Source organism: Monopterus albus, unplaced genomic scaffold (assembly GCF_001952655.1).
Source record: "Monopterus albus unplaced genomic scaffold, M_albus_1.0 scaffold318.1, whole genome shotgun sequence".
Taxonomy (NCBI): Eukaryota; Metazoa; Chordata; class Actinopteri; order Synbranchiformes; family Synbranchidae; genus Monopterus; species Monopterus albus.
This window is the reverse complement of record NW_018128198.1, coordinates 429,916-456,758: the sequence shown is the minus strand read 5'-3', so window position 1 is coordinate 456,758 and position 26,843 is coordinate 429,916. Positions and strand designations below refer to the sequence as shown.

General features: G+C 41.9%; 1 protein-coding gene across 3 annotated transcripts in view; it reads left to right on the top strand.

The window, feature by feature from the left end:
* The window catches only part of sema5ba (sema domain, seven thrombospondin repeats (type 1 and type 1-like), transmembrane domain (TM) and short cytoplasmic domain, (semaphorin) 5Ba), a 163,278-nt gene that overhangs the window by 3,182 nt on the left and 133,253 nt on the right, over positions 1–26,843 (top strand). The window lies entirely within an intron of this gene.

The window sequence follows — 26,843 nt, the reverse complement described above, 5'->3', positions numbered from 1 at the left end:
ATGGAGAGAGATGCTTCCTTAGAGCAGCTTTCTATATTTTGAACACCGCAGCCACACTGGAGTGTCTGCGATGTTCACCGTGGTCTTTATACCCAGAACACAAAGCTCTGCTGCCTTGTCACCTGAATGGGATTATCTTGTCGCACAGGGCTGACATAAATGTGGCCGCTTTCCATTCACACACTCTCCATAGCCTGATTGAGGTCCTGGACCTGAGTATGCCTCGCTTTATTTGAAATGAAATCATTCCACAGCCATTTGATGACTATTGGGAAAATGCTAATTTTGGCTGAGGCTTGATTATTATTTTTTTTTGTAGGTCAATGTGAGCACTCAGTGGCCAGCTGTACTGTCAGCAGCAAACAGTAGCTTCACACATACACAGCAACCTGCCTTTGATTTTAGCTCACTCTTTTATTCCTGATGAAGTATTTTGGATGGAGAATGTGTAACCAGACAGTTTGAACCGGCAGCAGGAGGAGGCCGACGGTCTGCGTGGTGCAGTCTGAGCCGGTGGGTGGAAATGAATAATTCCACAATATCTGTCTGCGTCCCCTTAAGTCTCCCAGGATCTCATTGTTTCTGAATGCAGAGTGCTCTTAGTGTGGCCTTTGCTTGCAGTGTCTATTGTAACCTGGCCACTCTTTGCTTCAACACACAACCTTACCGTTTGTGAAATCTGATACGGCTGCGACGTGTCTGCTCCTCTCTCTTCAGTCCCGCTAATTAATGCTTGATGCGACCCAACAGTCTCAATTTGTCTCCGGAACATTATCGCTGTTGTCCTCCCCTTTTCTGTGTTGTGCTTTACCTTTGCAAACAGGGAGAACAAAGAGGAAAAGGGCAAGCAGTCTGTCGAGCAGAAAAATAAGATGGGGAGAAAACTTTCCCACCTAATCATTTATTTTTATGGTTATTTGATCCAATTCAATTAGTGGATCATTTTATCATCTAGCAACAGTGTAAATCATTTGTTGTTTTCAGCTTCACAAACGTGAGGTTTTGCTACGTTCCATCCATCCAGCCATTATTTAAGCAGCTGATCCTGTAGCGGGTTGCAGGCGGGCTGGAGCCAATCCCAGCTGACACTGGGCGAGGCATGGTACACCTGGACAGGTCGCCAGTCAGTTTCTGTTTTATTTCATTGTAAACTGAATATCTGGGTTTGGACTGTCCATTGGACAGAACCTTGTGTGAATCCTTATTTTTTATGTACTGAATGATTAATTAAACAAATTAAACAATAATTTTCTTTGTTGCTGTTTTATCTGGTGCCCTAGTTAGTTGTAAATGATTCTCAAACTTGTCCTGGCTGCTTGAAAATCGTGAGAAGACACAGTTGCACCGTGTTTCTCCTCTGTTGATCAGTGGAAGCATAGTGTTTAAACACAGGGTGTTTACACTGTCAAACTGTTCAGTGTCTTGTTCTTTTCACACATTCTCATTGTTAAACTTAGTATTAGGTGAGGTGTATGTGAGAGTGTGCGCTGTGTGCATGTCTGAGCAATTTGATTTTTCTCTTTGTGTGCGTGTGAAGCGGACGTGAAGGCATGTGCCTTTTCTCTCCCGTCCCTATTCTGTTCAGCCCCGGGAAGGTCTGAGCAGGGCGAGAATAAAAGGGGCGCAAGAGGAGGAGAAAGTGCTCCCACAGTTGATTTGGCCATTGTGGGGGAGGAACACTATTTCCATTGATGCTCTGGGTACATGGTTGAAACCCCCAGAACCTTTAGGAAGGGAGCTTATTCAAGGGTTGATGCAACCCGGAGGACTGGGCTGGAAGATGGGTGTGGAGCCCATTGTGGGGACGGTGGGGATGGTGGGGATGGTGGGAGCGTGGTCCACGCCCACTGCTTTAATACTACTGTGAACCACTGGCTCTGAGACCTGGATGGCTCTCAGGTTGTCTGTTTATGCTTTATAAGACACTGGAGAGGTCTCTCATGTTAAAACGTTCCTCCAGGCTCCCATTAGAGAATCTGTTGCAATTCTTAATTTAGTTTACATAAGTACACGTTTGAGGGTTGAGCTGGACTTTTATTGATACCAATATGAGACTTGGTATCCTCCTGAATCTTGTAACAGAGTAATACAGTTTTAATATGTGCTTTTACTGATGTTGAAGGCTGCATCGAGGCCAGTAAAACTATTCAGACTATTGGAGCCATGTATGTTTACCTTTACTTACAAGTGCCCTCTTGGATTTGTCCTACTTGCAAAATGGGAGGTTGTGCAATGTTGTTGTGTTGATGCAGAAACATTTACAAGTCAAGACAAATCAGTTTTATTTACATTGCACATTTACCTCAGTGGCTTTACAATGTGCACAGTATCCTCTCCTTAGAACTGAAGGTTCAGCAAAACGTGCACCCCCATCCCAAAAGACCTCGGTAGAAGGGGAGACTGATGTTTTTTAATCCTTCCATAAACTCAAGGAATGATCCACATCACTTTCATACCTGTTACATCTTCTTCTCCAGTCATTCATTCAGTTTTTTGTGCAGTTTGTCACCTAAACATACAGAAATCTGGGTATTTGGACAAAAATACCTTTTTTTGTAGAATTGTAGTTGTGTATTAACTTGGCTATGATAAATTGGTAACAGCGAGCACAGTGCTAACAGTAAACAGTCAAACCTGACACCAATAAAATGTTTGATTGCACCGGAAACCAGTCGTGTGTCAAGGGTGACAGGAGTCTTTTTCTGTCAGCCTCTTATTCACACTGCTAATACTGAAATTCAAGTGATACCATTCCACAGAAGCTGCTGTGTAAAGCACACAAGTGCCCTCATCAAACCATTTTGAATCTTTAACATTCCTCTCTCAGGGACCTCTGAGTTTCAGGTATTTTATATTGAAAAGCCTCATTGTGCTCTACTTTTAATAAAAACTCTCTTAAAGGAATAAGGCTTATTTTTACTCTGGCGTATCCTTAAAAATTGGTTATATCTCTTCTAAATGGAGTCACAGGGTGAGAGCTAAACGCCTATCTTGAGTTTTTTGCGCAGTGAAGTAATAGATTTGCAGGAAGCTCTCCAGACAAGTCTTGGATTAAGACACACTGGTAACTCCTGGGGTATTTGTCTAGTTATGTCTTTACACCGACAAGAAGAAGAGTTGCTTTATAATAGTTTAGGGAATATTTTACATTTTACAAAGGTTGTCAAGACTCAGTTTGTTGTCTCAACAGTAACAGCTGGCTTGAAGGCTGTTAGCTGAAGCAGATCAGAGGTCCTGATGTGTTTACTTTAAGTTTTATTAGCATCGTGTCGGACTTTGATTAACTGTCCCTGATATAACTCATAAGAGAGCGCAGCACATGTGTCACTGCTGGTCATGCTGTCAGCAGGCTGGGGTGTGTGAATGTCGCATATTCCTTCAGTTGTGTCCATGTGTGCATATGTGTGCCTGCTTCATTTTATTTGTATTTGCAATAACGACCAGGAAATGAGCAGTTAGCAAAAACAGGCAGCTGGTGTCACCGTTACCCACAGCCTTCCATTCCCATAGCACATGTAATTGGACAACCACATGTCGGACTGTGATTTGCAGTATGAGCCTAATGATTTTGCAGCATTAAATATGATGAGAGCAGTGGCTCCTTTGTCATATATTGGCTGGAGATGTGATGAACGGAGAGTAGAGGGTTCCTTCCCGTTGATGTTTTCCTGGACTCCTGGGAATGTTTGGCCCCAGCTCCTGTTTTCCCTGTTTACTGACTGATGTGCAAACAGTTCCTTTCAACTTTATCATGACTGAACGCTCTGACATGATGAATTCTCTTGTTTTCCTTTCAACTTTATCATGACTGAAACAAGCCTATGACCAAACGCTCTGACATGATGAATTCTCTTGTTTACCTACATAATAACTAACTAACACATAATAATGGTATTTTTTGTTTTTATGAGCAGCTCCAGAGCTTCATGAGCTTCTTCACTGTGTTGCTTCCTGACTGGTTGGTTGAACCTCTGGTTATGTCATTTGATACACAGCTGCTGAACTGCTGGAAAACAGCACAGACAGGTCCAGTGACAGGTGTAGCAGCAGTAAACCCCAAAGCACTGCAGTGCACAGATACACAGACGCTGCTAGGGCTATGTCTTTTTGATAGATTTGGATAGTTTATCATTATAATCAGATTTGATTTCTTCCTATTTCCTTTTCTGTGAAAAGTTCATCTTTCCCTGTTAGAAGCCGAAGCCTCTAAATGTTATATGCTGCATATAGCGTGCACGTTGGATGATTACATATCTCCTCAGCTACCACAATGAAATGTGAAACCTTTTGTCACCTGACGTTCACAGCTTTCGGTACGCTGACTTTGAAACATGCTATCGTGCTGACTTGATAATATCATCTTTCATGTGCCATTCATACGGTGCTGTTTGTTCTTCTCAATCCACAATAATTACCACTGACAATATTACCCACAATCTGCTTTAAAGGCCTCTGGTCAATTTTCTCTGGAAAATTAGCCATCAGAGTGTACGTGTACAAGAGACAGCACCGTTCTGAAATGAGGAATGAATGACAAAGGGAAGCAATAACAGAGACCACATACTCCTTTATGTGGCAGCTACAGGCCTATTTCACATCTCAGATTACAAAACATCTCAACATTTCAGAGAGAATCAGACCAGACTATTATTCAGTGTCTGTTTGATAGCTTTTCTTATTTGACCTGCGTAGCAATGAGCTCCTAGCTATACTCCATTGTAACCTGCCTGACTTTCAGGAGAAATTATTCCACTGGGTCTTTCAAGCTCTTTGTTTGGCTCTTGCCAGAAATCTCCTGGTGTTAGGCCAACGGACAGACTGGAGTTTTTCTCCAACAATGTGGCTGATTTGCGATTCATGTAGGGTGTGAGCTATAGGCTTCTTTCTGGAGTTGGGGCATGCAGGGGAATGGCACTGCTTAATCAAGATCTCATTAGCTAACTGGTGCTGAACATGGAAAACATTTATGACTACATGTGCCAGAAATGAGCCTAAGTTCACACACTTTAAGTGCCGACACTTAAGAATATGGCCCTAATCCTCAGTGATGTGTGAATACAATGCCCTGTACAAAGGGCTGGTCAGTGACGAGTCTGACAAACAGGAGTAAAAAAGACAAAGTGTAACAAAACGTACAACACATATAAGTTCTGCCTCTCAAGCTTCAAGTACTGAAACATGTACAGATTTATTTATTTATTCCACCCTGCTGACTCTACACCACCACTGAGTTTGGTTCACGCTTGGCTTTGGTTACTATGACGACAGAAGTGGCTCTCGGCGGGGGCAGAAGGGTCTATTTCAGACCGAGGCAGACAGAGAAAGAGAGAAGTGTGACAGTGATTAATGCCCTGGCAAAAACAGAGACAGTCTACTCTCAGGGCCCATCGTCACCTTCGGAGTGCTAAGAAGCACGCCGGCCCCCAACCAACACCGTGTCTCACTAGCACAAGAATGAGAAGAAGTTTAATCACAATCGTGAATTATTTATTATACAAAAATCTATTACTTTTCGACTTGGTGGATGAGGACTGGAGTAAATTGAAATGTTGTATTAAGCCAAGAAGGAAATGAGATTCACCTGTGTGACTCCTAAAACCATTCCTCGCTCTCCGGCTGATTAATGGCAGAACATTTGTCTCAGTATCCCCGTCGACTGCTCGCATCTTATTCTGAAAGATGAAACAAGGCAGCCTTTCCCAGGTGACATGCGGAGAGGGGCTAGTAGTCGAGAGTCACGTCGCTCCAGTTACTGTGCAGCCTGTTAACAAGGAAGTAATGTGATGGAAGACCAGAGGCCAAACATCTGCATCATAGAGATAAGGAGCCAACAGTGCTGCCTTGTCCAACAAGAAACTCTGTCTGGATATTTGACTAGCAGGGTTTGGACAAGGGAAAGCATACAGTATGTGCCTTATAGACCTCACCTTTATTTCTGATGGTCTGCTGTACGTGCACACAGAATCACACACACACACACACACAGCTTATTCTCTTCTCCTACTAGGACACACTTTTGTATAAGGAAGCAACCTCAAAGCTTTTATGTGGCACCTGTTCCACTTTCATGTTCCCAACCTGGATCTCATGGTCCATTAAGCTCCTTTTGAGGATCTTAGTCCCTGCCTGGGTTGTTGCACTTCATCACACTGTCCCTCCCCTGCCCCTTTACTCTAGTGCTCTCCTGTAACACTGCGGCTGAAAGGAGCCTCTGTTGGGTTGCTATAGTGCACAATGTGTGTATGTGAGTACCATGGAGTTAAAGCTTGTCCTCAGAGGGAAAGAACCTCTTCTGCAGTGACTTCTACACCTGGCTCCCCCACCCACCACCTTGGCTCCCTGTGACTTGACCCTCTGGCCCTCCCTTTTTATGCCGACAGCAGTGTAAAGGAGCTGGGAAGATTCAGACCATGTGATTTTGGCATGAGAATTAGAAAGTACATGATGAATGAGCGTCAGACATGCACACATTCCTTTGTGTATTCATTCAGCTACAGGAGGTAACATTATCTTGTCATTTTTCCACACCTGTCTGGCTTATTCACCAGACCTCAGTGGAATAAATGTGTGAGCCTGTTTCTATACTTCTGTTTACAATATGCCACAGGTAGCTTGAGAAGGGAGGAAGTGGAGCACTTTGTAGCGAGGTGTAAATCAGCTGCTGGATGTTTGATGGCAGAGTAAATGTCTGCCCCCGCTCACAGCACATTGCTCTTGCTAGTCTTGGCCAGCAGCCTCATTCATCACCCACCACGAAAACAGCTTTAGTGAAGCCCTTTTTAAACTATGCCTGAGGTAGCGGTCTTGAACCTGCAGTGTGTCTCTAAATAACACACATATCGATACACATACCTGAGCAGAGGACATGCTGTGTTGGGAGCATCTAATTCCTTTGTGAATTCATTTGGGACAGTACTTATAAGCCACACAACATCACCACTTAATGTTACAAAATAGTGATTCAAGTCTGTTCATGACATTTGTTGTCAAGTGCCCGTACCAGGGAAGACTAACCTGTGGCTGTACACGAAGTAATGTACGTCCAGAGGTCCATTTAGTGACTTCTGGAGTTGTGAGTCACATTGCACGGGCTCAGATGTCATGACGTGATTTAGGCGTAGCACTTCAATTAGGAGATAACAAAGCAAGATGTGGTTTATGTGTGAAAAAGGGTTGACAGATTAATTACTCAGAAGGAAACAAACATCTTAAAGGGAAATAGAATGTACTGTGACATTACCCCTACAAAATGATGAGAAGAGACTCATCAAATGTTTTGCACTTGATGTGATGAACAGTAAACTTAACAGGCAAACTAAGCATCTGACAGCTAACTCTAACTTATCGTAACCTAAGGTATCTGTAGTATAAAAGTACTGATTAGTGCAGTGTTATTGTGTTTTCGTCTTCCAAAAGGAAACTGTTTAGCCAAGAACAGGTACACCAGGTGGGCTGTACTATACGTTGGTCAATGTGAATTCAAGGCTCAATGAAACAAATACACTGTGAGGTCTTTTCACTGTGGCAGTGTCTGTTCTGTCCCTTCTCATTCTGTCCTTACAGTCTCTTCCATTCTAATTATTTCAGTGTCCAGAGGTCTGACCTTGGTTCTTTGACTCCTCTCTACACTAAATTCAAGGCTTTGTTTACCTTGTTTACCAGCCCTACCGTGGTTTGCTCTGTTAATAAACAACAAGCTATACAGTGGTGTGATGAAAGCAGATAAATGAATACTTACGTCATGTCTCTGCAACAGCACTAGCAATTACCACAGGGTCTGACAGGCAGGTGTGTGTTATTAGGACACATGCTGCTCTCTCATTTTCTCCAGCACTCTTGGTTTCCTTCTCATTTCAGCTCCAGTGAATTATGACGCCCTCAGGGAGCAGTGAGAAGACAACAGGAGAGAAATGCTTTTCACACAGCTCTCTCAGACACTGTTCAGCAACTTTCAGCTAGCGGCCATGAGTACTAAAGGCTCTGGATGCTGCATACTCTGCTCGAAGGGCAAGGGCTTGGACTGCAGGCTGGCACAACTCATGCTGATATCTCAGTTTGTGTGTCCAGAGGCCTTCTGTATGCAGATAAAGATTTCTAGTCACCTTGAAAGAAGAAATTGATTTAGCCATTAGAGTTTGCAATGAGAGGGGCTGACTTTTAACCTTGGCTCCTCTGTGACAGGGTTGAGGGTGGGTTCACGGCACATTCAACTGCAATCTGACTGTGAGTGTGAGAAATAAAAAGCCATTTGGAGTTTATAAACCCTGTTTCTCCCCTTTTTGCCACATGGCAAAGCTGAAACTGCATTGTATAAAGATAACAAAGGTGTTCTATTGTTGTTATTTGCAGGTCTTTATTTATTGTCCATGCAAATTCTCAGTCATCCAGGTCGTAGTACGCAGAAAAAACTTAGCGGAAGGCCATCTACGTAATTCTAGGTAGAAGACGTTTCACGTCTCATCCAAGAGGCTTCATCAGTTCTGTGTAACTGGTGGTGAGCAGGAGGTGTTTATCCCACTGGGTGGTGTTTCAGTCTTTCGACGACCAACAATGTGCTCTAACGACTGAGTCGTCTTTATTTATTGTTGGTATTGTGCTGTTTACTATTGACAATTCAAAATCAAATTCACAGAAAGCATTTGAATTTAATTTGTTTTATCTATTGCATTCCATGCAAACAGCCACCAGGGGGCGATCAATACACTGTGGCCTCACATCTGGGAGCTGTCAGTGGCTAGAACAAAGGGGCCTGGCTCAAACCATGAAAAATGGACCAAAAGAATAAATAAACAACCTTTTTCTTAAAACCTCTACTCTAAGTTGTAGCTCTGTGTTCATTAACCCTTCAGACTACCCTCCACCACCCTCAGTGCCCCCCGCTGTCTGCCCAGACACCCTGCGGTGATGGTGGGCGTGCCCACGCCTCTTTGATTTTGCTGAAGACATGCTTGTTTTCATTATGATGGCACAAATGACAGAGGGCCACTTGTGTTCTACAGCCAGAGAAATAAACAGTGTATAAAATGTGGGGCTGTTGAGCACAGCCAGTTTGTAGGTGTTAGATTGTGTTTAAGTTCAGGTGTTCTCTCCCTCCATCTCTGTCTTCTTCTCTCTGTACGTCTGATTGCATCTTTTTTCTTGTAGTGATTTGTGTTGGTGTCAAAAAGGTAACCTGCAGTTGGTCTATATGAACATTTACCAGTGGTTGTATATTTCCACAGCTCCTGGTGTGTCGTCTTTGTTCTTTCATAAGTTGTGTGATTAGTTCCTTCAAACACTAAAATGATTTTTATCATCTTCAACATTTCCTGGCACTCGGTACCACTTGAGAAAGAAGTTTTAACTTTGTTTTATCGAGTAATTTCTATGAGCTTGCTCTGCTCTGCAGGTGCTGCCAACACAATATAACAGCTATTATATTTTGTTTACACTGCAACTTGCTTGCTCTATGAACTCACAGTTCTGTGTGGTGCCAGTGGTTTTATGAGCTTTTCCAGCAGAGTAAAAACAAAATTTCCTCAAGACTTCCAAACTGAATAGGTTTCAGGAAGAAAGATGCTTAATGGGTACATCAAAACTATAGCTGTCAAGTTGGCTGGCTGCTTTTTTGTGTGTTTGCCAGTTCATAACTGCAGTCCTTTTTTAGAATAATACTCGTCTTCTTGTGGTCTTCTTAGTTATTTGGATTGTGGTACAGTACCTCGAAAGTCCAGGCCGGTATTCTTCATAAAGTTTCTGAGGATGATGTCAGGAACACTCAATCTTGGCCTGATCAATGAGTTGATGAACAACTGTCAAAACTGTCAGCCAGTAAGTAACTGCATTTTTATGGTCATGGTATACACTGATCAGCCATAACATTATGACCACCTGCCTAACACTTGTGTAGATAGGAGTCCCTGTGGCAGTCGGTCGGCACTCGTGTCACTCTGCAGCTCACTGTGCATCTTCTGTGAATCTGTTTGCTTCCACAGTTCTACTGACAGGAAGAGCACATCTTTGTTAATTTACATTAATGAAATAGCTTCCTCTGGGGCTCCTTGACCACGCAAAAACTCACTAACATCCCATTTTTAGGATGTAGTTCCTCTCCAGCATGACTCCAAGGCACTCTCTGAACTTGGATCCTTACAGGTACCCGTACTTCTGAGATCAAAGTCAGAATTCTAGAATGTCGACATTCTAGAATTCTGACTTTGATCTCAGAGTTCTGTCTAGACACAGATGTGTCTACAGTTCAGTGAAAAACTTATGTAAAAAAGTGAAAACTATGGTGGTGAGGTCAAATTTAAGATAATTTTTTAGACCAATCAACACACTCCCCACTCTAATTTGGAGTCATCAGTCAACCTAAGCTGCATGTCTTTGGACTGTGGGAGGAAACTGGAGCACCCGGAGAAAACCCACGCAGGCACAGGGAGAACACGCAGACTCCACACAGAAAGGCACCGGGTCGGTCGCAAACCTGGAGCCTTCTTGCTGTGAGACAACGGTGCTAACCGCCCATAAATACTTTAATCCTTTACTTAAATAAAAGTAGCAACACAACAGTGTAAAAATACTCACAAGTAAAAGTCCTGTATTCAAATGTTGGCTCTAAAATGTAGTGAAGTCAAAGTATGAAGTAAGAGAAAATGAAAATACACAAGTATAGATACCTCAGAAGTGTACTTGAGTATAATACTTGAGTAAATGTACTTAGTTACTTTCCACCACTGCCTACAGACTGGGAGATGCTCTGACCCAGTCATCAGCCGTCACAGTTTGGCCCTTGTCAAAGCCACTCACATCCTTACGCTTACAGTTTTTCCTGCTTCCAACACATAAACTTCGAGGGCTGAATGTTCACTTCACCTGGCAGTAGTCTTAATGTTATGGCTGATCGGTGTAAAATCTGAAGCCCAGCCTTGTTCCTCTCATCACTTCAACTAAGTACGGAAACATAACAGGTTTCTATCAAAATTCCTATTAATTAGTGGCTAATACAATTAAAGCAAGGCTTCATATCAACATGCTAACAAAATGATCCTTTCTCTGACAGCGTTTGAACCTTCCTCTCCACTAGGGTAGTACATAGCCATTTCATTTGATATTTGGTGGCTGGTAGTCTTAATTGGTGCTTTTAGATCAGTATTAATGGCGACTTTGTGATGAGTGAGGTTGCTAAGCTCTGTGATGCATGCAGCAGACTGACCTCGCTGCTGCGAAATGCTTCATGTCATTTGATACTCTGGACAAAGGAAGGACAAGTCCTCCATGCTACTGTATATGTGCATGTGCTTGCGTGTTTCTGACACTCCTTGTGATCTAGTGAGGTGGCTCTGGCCTCCAGGGACACCCAGACACCTGGTTGGTACAGGAATGTGACAAAGACTAAAAGAACTGTGCACCTTTTCTCTTTCTCTGTGCCAGAGTCAGATTCACCACAGGTGGACCATTTCAAAGCCGACTGTAAATACCAAGGCTGTGAGAGAAGAATCTAAAAAGTACTAAACTGACATGACTAAATAGGTTTTTTTTGTTGTTGCTCATAATAGAAGCATCAGTTTCCAATCAATCACGGTATCTGTAAACACCACCAAGTGCACTGATACAGCATATGCACCCTGGAGCTCATTTTTTTGTGATGGATGCTTTGGCTGTGAAGATTTAGTGAACCTTGTTTGAGTTTTTTATGTTTGAACAATAAATTGCTGCCTTTTATGGGATCTCACGCTGACTGAGTCAACTCCGTGTCAGCCTTACTGTTTTATCTATACAAAGGCACCAGTTGTGGTGTATGAGAGCACACTAGTTAGTGGCTGATGGCACTGGAGTGTTTTTCATCCACTTCTTCTTTATGACACAGCATCAAGTTAACTCAGGTCACTTTTATTGATACTGGCTAAAATCACAGCCTCAAGGGACTTTATGGTTTGTACAAGACACAACTGGACCCTTCACCTTTCAATACAGATGTGGACAAACTAGTGCACGTACAGACTAAAAGTGCATCTAGAATGAGAAGCTTTCAAGTGCTTTAATACTTTATAGTCTGGGCAGTTTATAGAATGACACAATACAATAAAATATAATAAACAAATAAGCAAAATAAAAAAAAAAACCCTAATAATCAAACATTTGTGCAGAGGCCAGTGATTCCTCAGTGGAGATGACAAGTAGACAGCGCTCAGTTCAGGGTTAGTTATAACCTACACAAACATATTGGAGTTTGTATTTGTAGCAGAGGTAGGTTCAACATTTACACCAACATGGCTGCAGCTTTTTGTCGCTTCATGCAACAGATCACAGGTCCTGGTACTGTCATTACAGGCCACAGCGAGTCACTGGATGCTGCCTTTAGCAGTTTCATCTTTAAATACAGGTGCTAAAATAGAGCTGGTGAGATTAAGAACCCAGTGAAAACCAACAAGCAAAGGATCTAGTTCTTTTTAACTAGCAAGCTTTTAGTGTAACACCAAATGAAATATAACAACGGCCCCTTTATCTGTGTTGCCCACCATAAACATGTTGCTTTTCCACAGTTCCACATCATCATTTTCTTTCATACGTGAGAAATGTTATCTGAGCTACTCACTCCATCAGAAGCTTTACTGTTTCATTTCTCTGGCTTTCCAGAAATCCTTATTCTTTTAAAATTATTTAGCTACTTTCTTGCCAGTGAGTCACACCCCGCTATGTTCTCTTTCCTTCTGATATGTCAAAGAGACGATGTAAAACCTGCATTAGAATGTCTCTTATATTCAAATATTGGCCTCTACCTGAGTTGATTCACTTTAAACGCCCTTCTCAACATATTGCTCTTCCACATAGTGATTCCACGTGGACATAACGTTAGTGTTATGTTCATAAAACGATCTAACAGACACCACGTATTACTGTGCTGCAGGTTCATGCATATCAAACGACCATCAGAACAGAACTGCATTAAGTTACTGGCAAATGCAGAATGAACAGGAGACACCTTGGCATTCGTGTCTCCAACAACACTAATGCAGGTAGAAGCATTGGCCTGAATAAAAGACAGGACATACAAGCTCCTGAGGAATTCAGCCTTATTCTGAAAACGCTCAGAGGCTGTATAAACATTCTGCGACACTATTTGCCATTGCAATTAATGTGTATACCACTAGCCCACCAGCATCCAATCTACACTTTAACCAGCTGATCATATCTCCTATTCCATATTAAGGCCACTCCACCTGGTGGGGTCCTGTCTTGGTGATAAGTTCACTCATGGATTCAGAAGCCCCAAAAGTCATGATGTAATACATTTTCTCTCACATCTTGTTAAGCTAAGAATGTCTCTTGATTTTTATCATGATTCCCCCAAAGCCGTGTCCTCAACAGAAGACGTGATTTGTCTTCTTCAGTGTGGCCAACGTGCAGACCTTTATGACGAGTGTTCCATGCCATCATTACAGGCTGCTGTCATGTGTCACAGCACACACCTGGCTGTGCAATAGCCCCCCGCTCCCTCTGGGTCAAAGCTGTGAATCACAGGAGCTACTTAATGTGAAAGGAGCTATCTGTTCTGGATCGAGTCACTCTTCTGACATGTAACTTAACTTAAGGTGCTGGCATTAAAAAAAGGAAGATCTGGCAGCAAATGCAGTCACTTGCTTTGTCTTAACATAGAGAGACAAGCTGTATTTAAAAGGGGGAACACATTTTGACACAAGACCAGTACTAATTATCCTTTTTCTTCAGTTCTTGTTTCAGAGCTGGCATGACCTGTCTTTTTTCCCACTGCACGTTTGAGTTTGGAGACTGACTTTCTGTGGACTGTGCTTGGGTTTTGTACACCACCCATTACGGTTTGATCTAGCACCTCCTGTAGGCCAACAAAACCCAACTCCCACACCCCTCTGTCCTGAGAAACGCTGCTCTGAGGATCCGAGCCGGTGGAGAGCCACAGTAGATACCTCCAGTAGATACCTCCAGGTCCACACTAACATTTAACTGCAGGTACTTCCAGGGCCCACCTTGTTGTGGAAACTTCTTGGCTCGCTGATAACATTCAAGCAACGCCGAGGCAACCGTGCTGCAAAACACACCAGGTGGATACTTATTTTGCACTTCTGCGGATTGTGGGGAAAGTTGTCACAAATTCCATTCCTCCAAAACTCGGGGCACTATCTCAACAATTAAATTGGCTCTCTAGGCTTCACATTTTGTCAGTGTGTGAGCTGCATACCTCAGGACGCTGAACATGACTGTGATTAGTCTGTGGAGACAGAGACCTGTGCTCTGCCAGCATTAGTTTTACTGACAGATGTGATTTACCATATTTTTTATTGCTTTATTTTATATTTTTTAGAGATGGCTTTTTAATTTTAGGACCACTTAAGGTGCTGAGTTCAGCTTGGTCTGTGAAATAAAAATAAACCACCATTCACAGTTAATCACGTGTTGCTATTTGTTTGGTAAAACGCTGTGACTTACACATCGTGTGTGCCAGTTTACCGCCGTATGGGATAAGTGGTCACAAATAAATGGCTGATCATTTTGCACACAAGTACTTGACAACAACAATCTGATGAATATGAAATATGTGGCCAAGATTAAGGTCTTTCATTTGGGTCCACGTCACCACCATCATCATGTATTGTTTCCAGTCATTGTGAGGAAACCTGAATGACAACATGCCGCGCTCCCTCTGAGCACGCTCAAACACACCTTGATGTTAGTAATGTCCTTCTGCATCACATGGTTTATGGACAGTTTTTGTGCAAGAGCGTACACACAGTGCACACAGTCATATTATCTTAGTCATTGGTCAGAGAGTCGATATTTTGCCAGTCACTTTGCTATTAGTGTCAGAATACAGCCAGTGCATTGGCGTGCTACTCAGCCATGTTACCTCTGTTAAAAAGACACAGAGATTATTCTTGACTTTGGAATCAGTTCCACTTTCTTGTATCTCCTGGAGCTTCATCTGTTGTCTTCCCCAGGAGATACAGTTTTAAGCTCGTGAACATTCAATTATTATCTCCTACAGTTTGTGCCATATTTATTTTTTCATGAGAGATTTTTGTTCTTTTTTGTTTGTGTCTGCTGGAAAATGTCAGGTATTTTCATCAGCACAATATAAGAATCAAGATCTTAATCTGATGGCAGATGTTTATTAGTTAATAACTAATGATTATTTCTACCTTTACATGGAACTTGAATGCGGCCATGTTCTTAAGAACCCTGCCTTGTTATTCAGTGGGCTCTTGGGTGCCATAGAATGAAATGAAGCAGAGATTGAATAAAGTTGGATTTATCTTGGAAGCAACACTGAAGAGGTCTCACTCGTGCCAGGCTGAAATCCAGTAAGCTTGGATCTGCTGCTTGAGAGGCTGGCAGCCATGACTGGCTTGAAGAGTTGTGTGGTGAAATGTTATTTCTTCTCTTGGTTGATGAAACATGAACTGATTATGTTTCACCTGCAAACTTCCTCATGTCGCCTCGTTCTACAGAGGACAACTCAGGTTTATTTAGGGTGTTGTGAGGAGTAAGATAATTATGTTGTGTTGGCTTAAACATTTCTCCTGGATCAGTTTGAAGAAGTCTTTCACTTTTACAACGCACACTGATACCCATGCACATACACATTCAGACAATCTAACACGCTTTACTGCTTCCTTTTATTCTCCCCCAAGGCCATGCTCTCTTTGAACCCGAATTAATAGCTTCCTTTACTACATCACATATAATTTGAACCTGTTTTTTTGTTCTGCAATTCAGTCTTAATTGCTAAGTACTTCCATTTCAAGAGTTGTTGAGCAAACAGCGCGTATGACAGATGAGGCTGTGGCAGTAAACACAGAATTACTTAATCAAATGTTCTCTATGTTCCTGCTGCCTTTCAGATAGTCAAGAACCCTTTGCTGTCATCCCAGGAGAAGAGTTCAATAAAGGACAAGAGCATTGGTTACCTGTCACTTTCTTTTCTTTAGTTATATCCTCACGGATAGGGAGCCTGATTCCCAGCACCTTGTATGTTAAATGTCTCCAGCTCCTTCACTTTTCCAACATTTCTCTCTGTCTTTTATTCTCTCCTATTTACTGTGTAACATCAGTATCATCAGAAGATGGTTCTTAATTTCTGACATTTCTCATGTTGGGGCTCTCCCACGGCACTTTTCATTCCTTGCTTGAAGCCTCTCTCTTACAAATTTTCTTTTGTTTACTGAGCTGCTCTGTCTCTTGCAGCCTCTGCCCCAGGTGGAGCTTCCATCGATTAAAACCAGACATAGCCTGCACTTGTGTGTCCACCTGACCAAGCCTGGATTAGGAAGATCAATCACCTGCAGTCCACTCTCTGTCTGCGTCCATCCCTCACTCTCCTGGCTGTTGACTCCACAATGAAATCTTGTTATGGAAGATGTACTCAGCTTGCTGACTCAAGTAAAAGTAGCAGTGCCACAGTGTAAAAATACTTTGTTACAAGTAAAGGTTCTGCATTCAAAATGTTATACAAGTTAAAACAAAGTATTAGCATCAGAACGCAGATGAAGTACCAAAGGTAAAAGTACTCATTATGCACAATGGCACATCTCACATTCATTAATGTTATAATTACTGATGTATTGTTGTGTAAATCACTTTAATGCTGCAGCTGATTAAGGTATAGCTAATGTTAATTAAAGTTTTATGATTGTACCTTTTATTTAATCTAATCAAATAAATGTAGTGTAAAGTACAGTATTTGATTCTAAATTGTAGTGAAGTCAAAGTATGAAGCAGTACAAGATGAAAATACTCAAGTGAAGAATTCATACCTCAAAGTTATACTTAAGTATAGTACATAAGAAAATGTACTTGGATACTTTATTCCACTGGAGAAATGAGCCCCAGATTGGATTCACAGCAGTTACAAGAGACGTCGTGGCCAGAAAGGTTAAAATACCCACAGAACCTTTAGCATCTTGTTCAATCATTACTAATACACTGACTATACTGTATGTTACAGGCAACAGAGACCATGATTGACATGTTTTTGTGAAAGTGGAACCTGATGAACACACTTTCCTATACGCATAACCAGATACTGTGTTATATTTTCACTACTGAATCCTCAGAGCTCCAGTGCTTCTCTGGAACACATTTACGGATTTATCTGTGAAGTGATGACTATGTAGAACAAGCTGATCATATGGATTAACTGTGTCAAGGCAGATTATGTAGCAGGAGTGGTTTGACAAGTACCACTGGACACTGCCATGTTTTGGCTGCTCTGCACACAGACAAGCCACCTGGCCTACAGGATATACATGGTTGATACCGAGTAACAAAAGAAAACCAAAACATAAGTGTGATTTCAGAGCCCAGATCTTAACTGCATCCAATGTGTTTGGGATGAAGTAAAACACCAAGTGTGACTGAGGCCTTATCACACAACATGTGTATTTGACCTTACTAATAATCTCAGGAGTGAATCCTTCCGAAATCTGATGGAAAAACATTCCCATGGCTTTGGAATGAGGTGTTCCCTGATCACAGACTGGTGTAAGGTTCATGTGTCCACATGTTTTGAGGGGATTGTCACAAGACATCAAGGATTAAAAGGTCAGACTACCTTATGTTTGATTCATTCCTAGCAGGGTTCATTCTAATTCTCCACTAGTTTCCATATAGAGAGAATTTCAGTTTGGCATTAAGACTGGGACACTGTTTCAGCGCTGCAGGCTGCGAACTGTGTTAGCTTAAGGCACATAATACATTAGGCTGATGGGAACGTTTCGCTCAATTTTCTACTTATAATTTACATAGTGGAGGGTAAAAAGGCATATGAGCTGAGGAGCTTCATCAGTGGAAAAGGCTACGCATTGCCAGAAAACAGATGAGTCCCTCTTTGTTTAAATTTGCTTTTATGCAGCTGCACACAGCCAAGGAAACATCATTAAGCTTTATATCTGTGTCAGACTTCTGCAGGCAAGTTCTCCCCCTGAAGCTGCATTTTTCTCTGGATTTGCGTGGTGCTGCAATGCGCTCTTCCCCTCTCGTCCCTCGTTTCCTCCTCCTCATCGCCCACTCTTTTTTTTTTCTTCCTCAGTCTGAGCGATAGTTGCTGCTTCTCTGCAAGTCTCAGCTTGCTTCCTCCTTTGAATGCATCTGACCAACAGGGAGAAGACGGAGAGCTGTTTTTTTTTTCATTCTGTCCCTCTGGATGCTGGTGTCCTTTGGTTTAATAAAGAATTCCTTGCTCCAGTCCTCAAGACCCTGTCTCAGAACCCAGTGTCTGTCGGAGTAAATATGCTTTTCTTCTCCTTTCAATGCCACATGCAGATCCCCCTCCAAAGAGAGAAGTAACCACTTCATGACTGATTTAAGGAATCATTTCTCTCTGTCTGTTTTTGAGTGCAGCTGATCTCCACCCACAAAGTCAGGAGACTGAGCTCTGCATATTTTAATGATGCTGCTGCTGCTGTCAGAGTTATTCTCTGTTGAGATGTTGGGTAGAAGGAAAGTGACAGGGAAAGTGTTTTGGATAATGAGGGATGGAGGGTTTGCATGTGTGCTGTCGGGGATATTTGTTAAAAACTTCAAGAAAATTCAAGTTTTAGGATTAGATGTGGGGAGTGTTGTACACTGTGTGTGTGTGTGTGGGGGGGGAGCCAACTCTGACTTATAATGGAAATATTGCCTCAAAGTTTTGTGCAGTGCTCTTATAATAACAACGTATAAGAGGAGAGATTTGTTAGCATCAGGTCATTTTTCCAAACAGGGACTGGATCCAAAATGTTCATTGCAACCACAGCTCTATTAAAATAAAGAAGGAAAACACAGGTTTGATAAGAGACTGACTCAGAGCTCAACAATTCTGGATATTTTGCCAAATCAGAACAGAATCCAAAAATGAAACTGGATATCTGAACCCCACCCTGTTGATTCAGTGTGTCTGTGTTTTCCATGTGTGAAAGCAAAAGGAACACAAAGGAAAGATGTTTTTCCTGAAGCCAGTGTACGTACTGGGCTCTTTTGAAATATTTTGAAGCCTCCTGTTTCACTGATGTTCAGTTCTAGTTTGTTTTTCTTTCTCCTACAGTTCACAACCAATCCCGACTTGTACCGTTATGTAAAGGTGTCAAAGAGTATGATGCGTTCAAACCACACTCGAGTCAGGTTTGCTGTTTTTGACATTATAAGTAGGTTGAAAACACACAGAGGCAGAATATGTAAAAACATTTAGGGCAACAGAAAAAGAATTAGTTTGTAGGGTTTGAACCAAATGTGCAAAATGCTTCATCAGCTGCGTAACAGGATCTATCACTTGAACACAGCAGTGAATCCCATGGTTTTCATGTCTGTGTCAAGTGCTGTGAAGATGAATCTAGGTTTCATTCTGACAGCTTGGCAGGACTGACGTGGCCATTTGGCTGCTGCGCAGTTTGGATGTGTGGATCAATATTCAGCTCGATAAGTATAATGTTGGTCTGAAGCTGAGGTCACTGCTGCTGGCTGCCTGCAGACGATTCAATCCTCCTGGTGGCCACTTCCCCCTGCGCCAACACAACACACTGTAATTGGAACAAGCACGTTCACTTACAGACACTCGCAGCCTTTTTTTTTAAATACAAAACAAGGACGCAGAGAGATACTTGGAAAGAAGTACACACCTCAAGCCATCATAGATACACACACTGTGTACTCTAAACGATTTCACACAGACATGGTGTGATCACATTAGCAGAGTAATCAATAGCTCTAGGACCACATGAAGACCTTGGTAGGAAAACTTCATCTCACAGCAAACAGCTGGTGCAGGGGGACATCGTGCCCTTACCCCAGGTGTACGCAGACTCACAGCAGACTCACAGCTACTGATGTGGAAGATGTCAAAAGGACTCTCTAACATGCTGCCGGTCTTTTGTGTTTCCTGTCTCTGAAGTCTGTCTTACTACTTTCATGGTCATTATTCTTCTGCAGGTCTTTGCATTGTTTGCTCTAATAACAGTAAAATAATATTGTAGAATTTCTTAATAAAGTAATTGGAGTAAATCTTGTTCCTGGCAACATTGGGAAAAGCGTTTTGATGATACGACATCAAATCACATTATTTACATATGCCTGGGAAAAATGTGCATCTTAAGCGTTTTGATGATATGACATCAAATCACATTATTTACATATGCCCTTTAATACAAGTTGAAGCAGTTCAAAGTGCTTTACAGATAAAAGACTAAGGCAGAACAAGGTGGTGATATACGGTATATACTGATGTTTATGAATATTCTACGGCTTAAGGTCGGCTGCTCCTCAATCAGAAAGTCTGTACAGGACAAACTGTAGTCTTTAAACTTTAGAAGTTTCAGCAAATGTTAGTTAAATAACACTAAGTAAAGTAAAATACTGATATTATTGGTGGGTCACTGTGGTAATACAAACATTAGCTGCTATTTCTTTGAGCTCCTGAATGCCAGTTGTGTTGCACCAGAGACTGAACAGAGGCTTGACTACAGCAGCTAAGGCGAAATGATAAGGAGGTGAAATGGTTTTTTCACAGCAGACATTTTGACTATTCATTAAAATTCAGATGAAATCAAAATCAACAATGACTCCATTGCATTTTGGTGACTCAGCAAGCTTAATGAGTAATGTACAGTACAGGACCCTGGACCTGGCATAACTAAATAAAATGCAGCCATTAATGAATGTATTGATTACACCAGTGCTTTTCTATTTGAAATCCCACTTGGACTGTTGGACTATCGTGTCCTTGTTAAGGCCACAGTAGAAAAGTGCATGGAACTTGATCACTGTCTCACCACCAAGTTTAAAGTGAAGGAAAGTGAGCATGGGAAAGAGCAAAGTGAACAAGCTTTTTAAAAAGAAGAAACGATCAATTATGTTAGTTTGTGGGTTTGAAAGCTGTACATTTTATGCTATGCCTTCCAAGCTAAAGGTGCAGGCTAACGGGCTGTGTTCAGCTGGAGACCAAAGTTGTTTTTATGTTTATTTTACTTTAAAACACTTTACCACTGCATATGGCACTGGTGTGTATTATTAAGCCACAACGAAAGAAGGAATTGTTCATTTTAAAAGAAGTCTGGCTTTCTTGTTCTGATATTGTAACTTATTCTTTAAAACATTAAGTAAAATGATCCTCAAACAACAATATTATATAAGAACAACATAGGTATCCCCCAGCCCTGATGGAGTACAGTCTGTGTGAGAATTTAAATAGCACGGTATCCCCCAGCCCTGATGGAGTCTGATACAGTCTGTGTGAGAATTTAAATAGCATAGTTAGTTCTCCATCACTTCTCTAATCCAGTAGGTTGGACATGGAGTTTGTTGTGCTAAAGCTGGTGCTGATGCATTAGCAGCCACAGGCTTCTTTAATGGAGGCGCCACTTCATTAAGGCAGAGACCCACCTGAGCTCAGTGAGTTTGTGTCCGTGCACACACACCTGTGTGCTTCTACTGCTCTACTGTCTCTAAGCTTCGGCCTTGCTGACATCTTAACTGAAACCTCTAGCCGTTTGTCACCACTCGCAATGACCCAGGTGACCTCTCCACTAACATAGAGAGGTGATCTCTGAGAACAGGGAGTGTGGGGTCAGAGGTCACCCATATATAAACAGGTGTCAAGTGCTATGGTGGAAAACCAAGGACATATGAAACTGGGCTGGAAACCTGGCCAGTCTGCTGCAGAGCTGTAAGAGGACGGAGCAGAATAACAAGGGTAAAGGATGACTTTTCCTGACAACGTGATGCCATGGTTTCAGGTTGTGCACGTTAAACCGCCTCGTGTGTAGAGTCAGCCTTTTTAGAGGCAGCGTGTGTGTGTGTGTGTGTGTGCTCCCATGTGACCACCACCACTCGTCTACAACAGCCACCGTTCCAGCGGCATCTCGAATGTATTTAATTATTTAACCAGTGTTATTGCCACAGTCTCAGTCCACCTCTGTCCTGCTGTCTTTCAAATTCATTTTGGTAATTTGATGTGTCGTATTAGCACAGACACATGTATACATTTTAAGTTTCAGTTTACGTGCTAGGAGAGTTTTGTTTTTCCACCAGGACTTGTAATAGTTTACATGGAGGGTTAGGGTTAGGGTTAATAGTTTACAAGGGTTAATAGTTTACATGGAGGTAGTTTACATGGAGGTCACCGTTTTTCATATTTGTTGAACACGTGATTGCCCTTTTCTGTATTCTGATCCAAAGTGGATAATGGGAAATGTCTGCCCTGCATGAATTGTCATTTTCTCTGACCAATTTCACAATGGATGGTGTCTCGTTTGTTAAATCCTTGATTTGTAACTGGACCTAGACAGGTGCAGTAGACTGATTCAGACGTTTTCTAAAATGACCAAAGAAGCTTTCTTTTATTGTACAGAAGGTACAAGTGGACCCATAGATCAGAGGGCTAGAGTTATGAGCCATGTTGACTTACTGATGCTTGTGTTGGTCAGTGTACCTGTAAGTATTGGCAAATACTGTTTTATCTGGAAGACTCATTGTTTGCACTGATGCAGCGAGAAGCTCAGTATTTTTCCTCTGTTACTCACAGCATGGTGAAAATTGGCAAAGTTTTAGAGCAAAATAAATGTTTCAGATGCTCAGTGTCTTATCTAATGTGTGATTCTTAATCTTTTTAACTAATTATAATTGAAAACAGAGACGTTTTATCCTGCTGTGTTGACAGATAACACCATAGAAACCATTAATTAACGTTAATATATCAACACTCCCTCTTGTTTTAGTTGTTGTCTCTTTAGGTGGAATAATTTCAGGGTGATGTCAGGTTCCAAACTTGTGTTACTCCTACACCTTTGTGTACATTTGTATTGCAGATTGTGCTTTTAAAATCTGGATCTTGTTTCCAGAAATCATGGTTTTGGTCCGGTTCCTGGTTCGTGTCTGCTGCCCCCTGGCCAGGGACCCTGTGTCACTTCTGTCTTTCTATCATACTATACTACATACTATACTATACGCGTTGGTAGGAAGCTGAAATGCTATGACTTAACAAAGTCACTGGCTCTCAGTTACAGTAATTATGTAGTTCTGTCATGTTCTCTGGACTATATGATTATATTTGCATTAGTCGACAGTAACACATTGATTTAGTTTTCATTTTGCTGATTTTTTTTGGAAATTCTCGTTTGCAGCGCTCGGTGGAAACATAACTACTGTGACTGGCACTGGCAGCTAATTAAACTGTAGAGTGTATAATATGACAGTACTTTGCTAAAAGTACTGTATCAGAGTTCACCCTAGTGCTGATTTGGTAAATGATCTGATTCAAATAGAAGTTAGAAAGGTGGTATTACCTAAGAACTGCTTTATGTTAAATACACATGAACTATAGTTGTGAAGGAAGTTCAATTCACTGACAGTCACTCTCTTTGGCAGTAACATCAGAAGATACTACACAGTGTTAGAAGGTTCTGTGACTCTACAACGGAGAACCTTTTTGGAGTGCTGCTGTCTGTCTGTATCGTGGAGAGGCTATGGTACAGTAAAAACTGGAAATCGCTGTGTTTGAGTTCATGTGGCTTCATAAAAAGAGTTTGTTTAGCAACAGCACCCTGCTACTGTCTGATGTCAACTAGAAAGCTGCAGACAGTAATTCGCTTCTAATTAGACATATTTCCTTATGGCCCTAAGGAGGTAACATTAAACTACACAAGTATACTGTGTGAACGTCTACTCCTGTGTGTGTGTGTGTGTGTGTGTGTGTGTGTGTGTGATAAACTCCGTGAGTGGATGAGTTGTGAACTCCTGCTGTTCTGTAACTCTTCACCTTGCTCCTGCCAAGTCTTCATTAAACAGTCTGATTCAGTTACCAGTAACTGGAGCTCAATTAGGAGCATTTGATTTTCACTGTTGGACGTGATGGCGACTGCTGATAACCACTTCTTATGGACAGAAGTGAGACAGATGCACTATGGCGAGCTGCAGAAGTTTTCAGCCTCATGCTGTTGTCAGAAGGACCTCTGGTTATAGAGTATCACAAGTTCATCACATACCAGCTGAGTGAGTTGCCAAAGGACTAATTCGAGACTAGAAATGCTGAAAGAAAGAAAGTCGTTATTATATTTGTTTTTCCTTTGTTTGTTTTTCTCTTCTCACCTTAGTTGGCTGCTGTGAAATTCTCTACTATGATAAATGTCAGGACGCCTCTTGCCGTTCAATCTAGGTTTAGACCAGTTGTGATGATGATGATGATTACCCGTAACATTTAAAGTTTAACTTAATCCTGGTTGTGAGGTCATTTTGAGCAAAATACAATCTGTGATTGGGATTGTATGTTTGATATAAACCTTTTCCAGGGGAGACAGAAGCAGCACAGGTGATCAAAATGTGGCTCTGTTTCATCAAGTATTTCTGTAAGCCATGAGAATCAGCCAGCAGGCACAATGGCAGGACTCGGCTCACCTAAATGGAATGCAGTTGCTTTTAATATTCGGTTACACCTCCACTTTTCCTGCTTTGACTTTTCCTGCTTTGACATGCCAAACATGTCTGCTGTGAGGAAAGTCTATTAGCCACACTAACGAAATGGCTCTAGGGACAACAGTGTCAGTCTGTCTGTTAGTGAGTTATTTGTGCACCACACTGAAATATCTCAACAACTATTGCATGTATTTCCATTTAGACTCTCATGTTCCCCATAGTATGAATTGTGGTAGCTTTGGGGATCCTCTGACCTTTTAATGTAGCATCAAGTCAAAACTTTAGTTCGTCCAATACTTTGTTCATAACTAAACACCTAAAAACTATTAGCCTTAGGACTGTGACACACCAAGCCGACTGTCGGCCACTGTTGGGCCATCGGAAAGCATCTCTGAGGGCTTGTTCTTGGTGTGTCCCTCACCGTTGGCACTAATTGGGCCTTTTCTGTCCGATTCAGTGTGTTGAATCTGGATCGGACCTTGTTGGCTAGAGAGGACACTCTGATTGGCTGTTCAGCCTAAGAAAGAGATTTAAAAAAAGAACGCAGGAGAGAAGGAGATGCCAGCGCATTATGAAGAAATAAAAGGATGCCAGTACAACAGCTGTGTTTGTCAAATCCATGGTTTCAGGGAAGACGGCACCATGAGAGCAACGCTCGCACTGTGCAATGGAAACACAACGCTGTACTGGGGCCAGGCCGCCTGTGCCAATAGCTGGCCAGCTGTCCCCCGGTGGCGGTGGAATGGCGGCATAAAACTTGTTGTGAGATTTGCAGGATTGTGTTCCGATAATCTGCCTGGATTGCCATTTTGTTTTTGCTCTCACAGTTGAGGCTGCCATCACGTACTGTACAAATGAGTTGTTTTCAGTTTAGGAGTGTTTCTTATTTTGCCTGACCTATCAGCAGTAGATGACATAATGCTCTGTCAAAATCATTTTTAGTCCAAACAAGAAGAGCATTTGCAGATTTTTGCCTGTACAACTGTGTCAGTCTCATTCACACTTGAAGCCATTTTCTGTCGCTGTTTTCCTGGCTCAGAGACAGAAAGATGATGTCCATATTCTTAATCCTGCCAGCAATGCTCCGACTGTCTGAGTTGTTTTTTCCAACTGTGTAGACAACCGTCAGTGAGCACACCAACAAACCTATTAGATTTTCCAGAAACAATCTGATGTGGGAAGGAATTTAGAGGTCTGGGTTCTGATCTGTTGTTATGAATGTGTGTGTTTTGTGTTGATGACACTGGATGTCACGTGCCTGTTATGGTTAGTAAAGTTATACTGAATGTTAGCATGGCTATGTAGTCCCAGACGTTGTTTGTCTGTCTGTCTGGTGGCATCACAGCAGGAGATTGGTATGTGTGTGTATGTGTGTGTGTGTGAAAGAGGAAAGAGATCAGGACTAAGTCACAGACTAAGCATTTTATGAGAATTCTTCCTCTTCACTTGTTGCAGTGAATAAAGCTTGATCCCACACTGACACAGGAGATTATGAGGGTTTTTTTGAGCTGACACTTCCTGCTGCTTAGCCTTAAATTCTCAGCTTAGCTCCACAGAAAATCTCCTTTACTCCATTTGAAGACCTATTTTTGTGGCTGTTTGGAGTCTTCACCTTGGCCTGGAGATGCTGGTAGAAGAAGTAAACTTTTGATAAGCAGTTATTTCTGAATCACAGATACCAAGTATTCACTTGTTCCAGTCTTTCTCTGTTTTGTTGTGGATGTTTTTAAAGAAAAAACAAGATGTCATCTTGGATTCTGGGGATTTCTGATGGATAGTTTTCACCATTTTTATAGCCAAATTTTTGAATCGGTTTGTTGAAACACTACTCAACATTAATTGATGGAGCACTAAATGCTGCCAAACACACCTGGTGAGTGCATGTATGTCAAGTTCTGCTATAATGCTGATGAAAGCAGCAACATCCTATATGAAGACTGAGCTGATTTTCTGTAGGTCCAAGTAGAACGGAGCCTTCTTACCAGTGCAGTTGGATGAAGATAATCAATCCCTCTTTCATTCATTTTTGTGTGGAAATGAAGGAAACAGCCATATCACGGCAGTTGATGCCGCAAGAGGGATGGCAGGTCTGAGCTGCTCTTCGAGGTTGCCGTAGAAACCAGCCAGGGCCATTTGTTCCAATTTGCTCTGTGGCGCTGAGATCAAAAAGCTTGGAGCCCAAAGTGCTCTCTGCATATTAGCATCTGTGTTTGAGTCAACACAATTAGGCATCCACTCACCTCATTTCATCTATACTGTTAATTTACAGTAAAACATACTTGGGCTCTGTTTTCTAGGCAATACAAGTTGTCTTATGTTATATGGGGTTTAGAGTTTAATGTGTTTGAACCGTGTTGAACTTTGTGGTTTGTTATTGTCCGATTAGGCCTTGACTTGATGTAAAGGCATCTCGCAGGTCCTCGTTTTTCTGCCAACCTCATGAAGTCTCA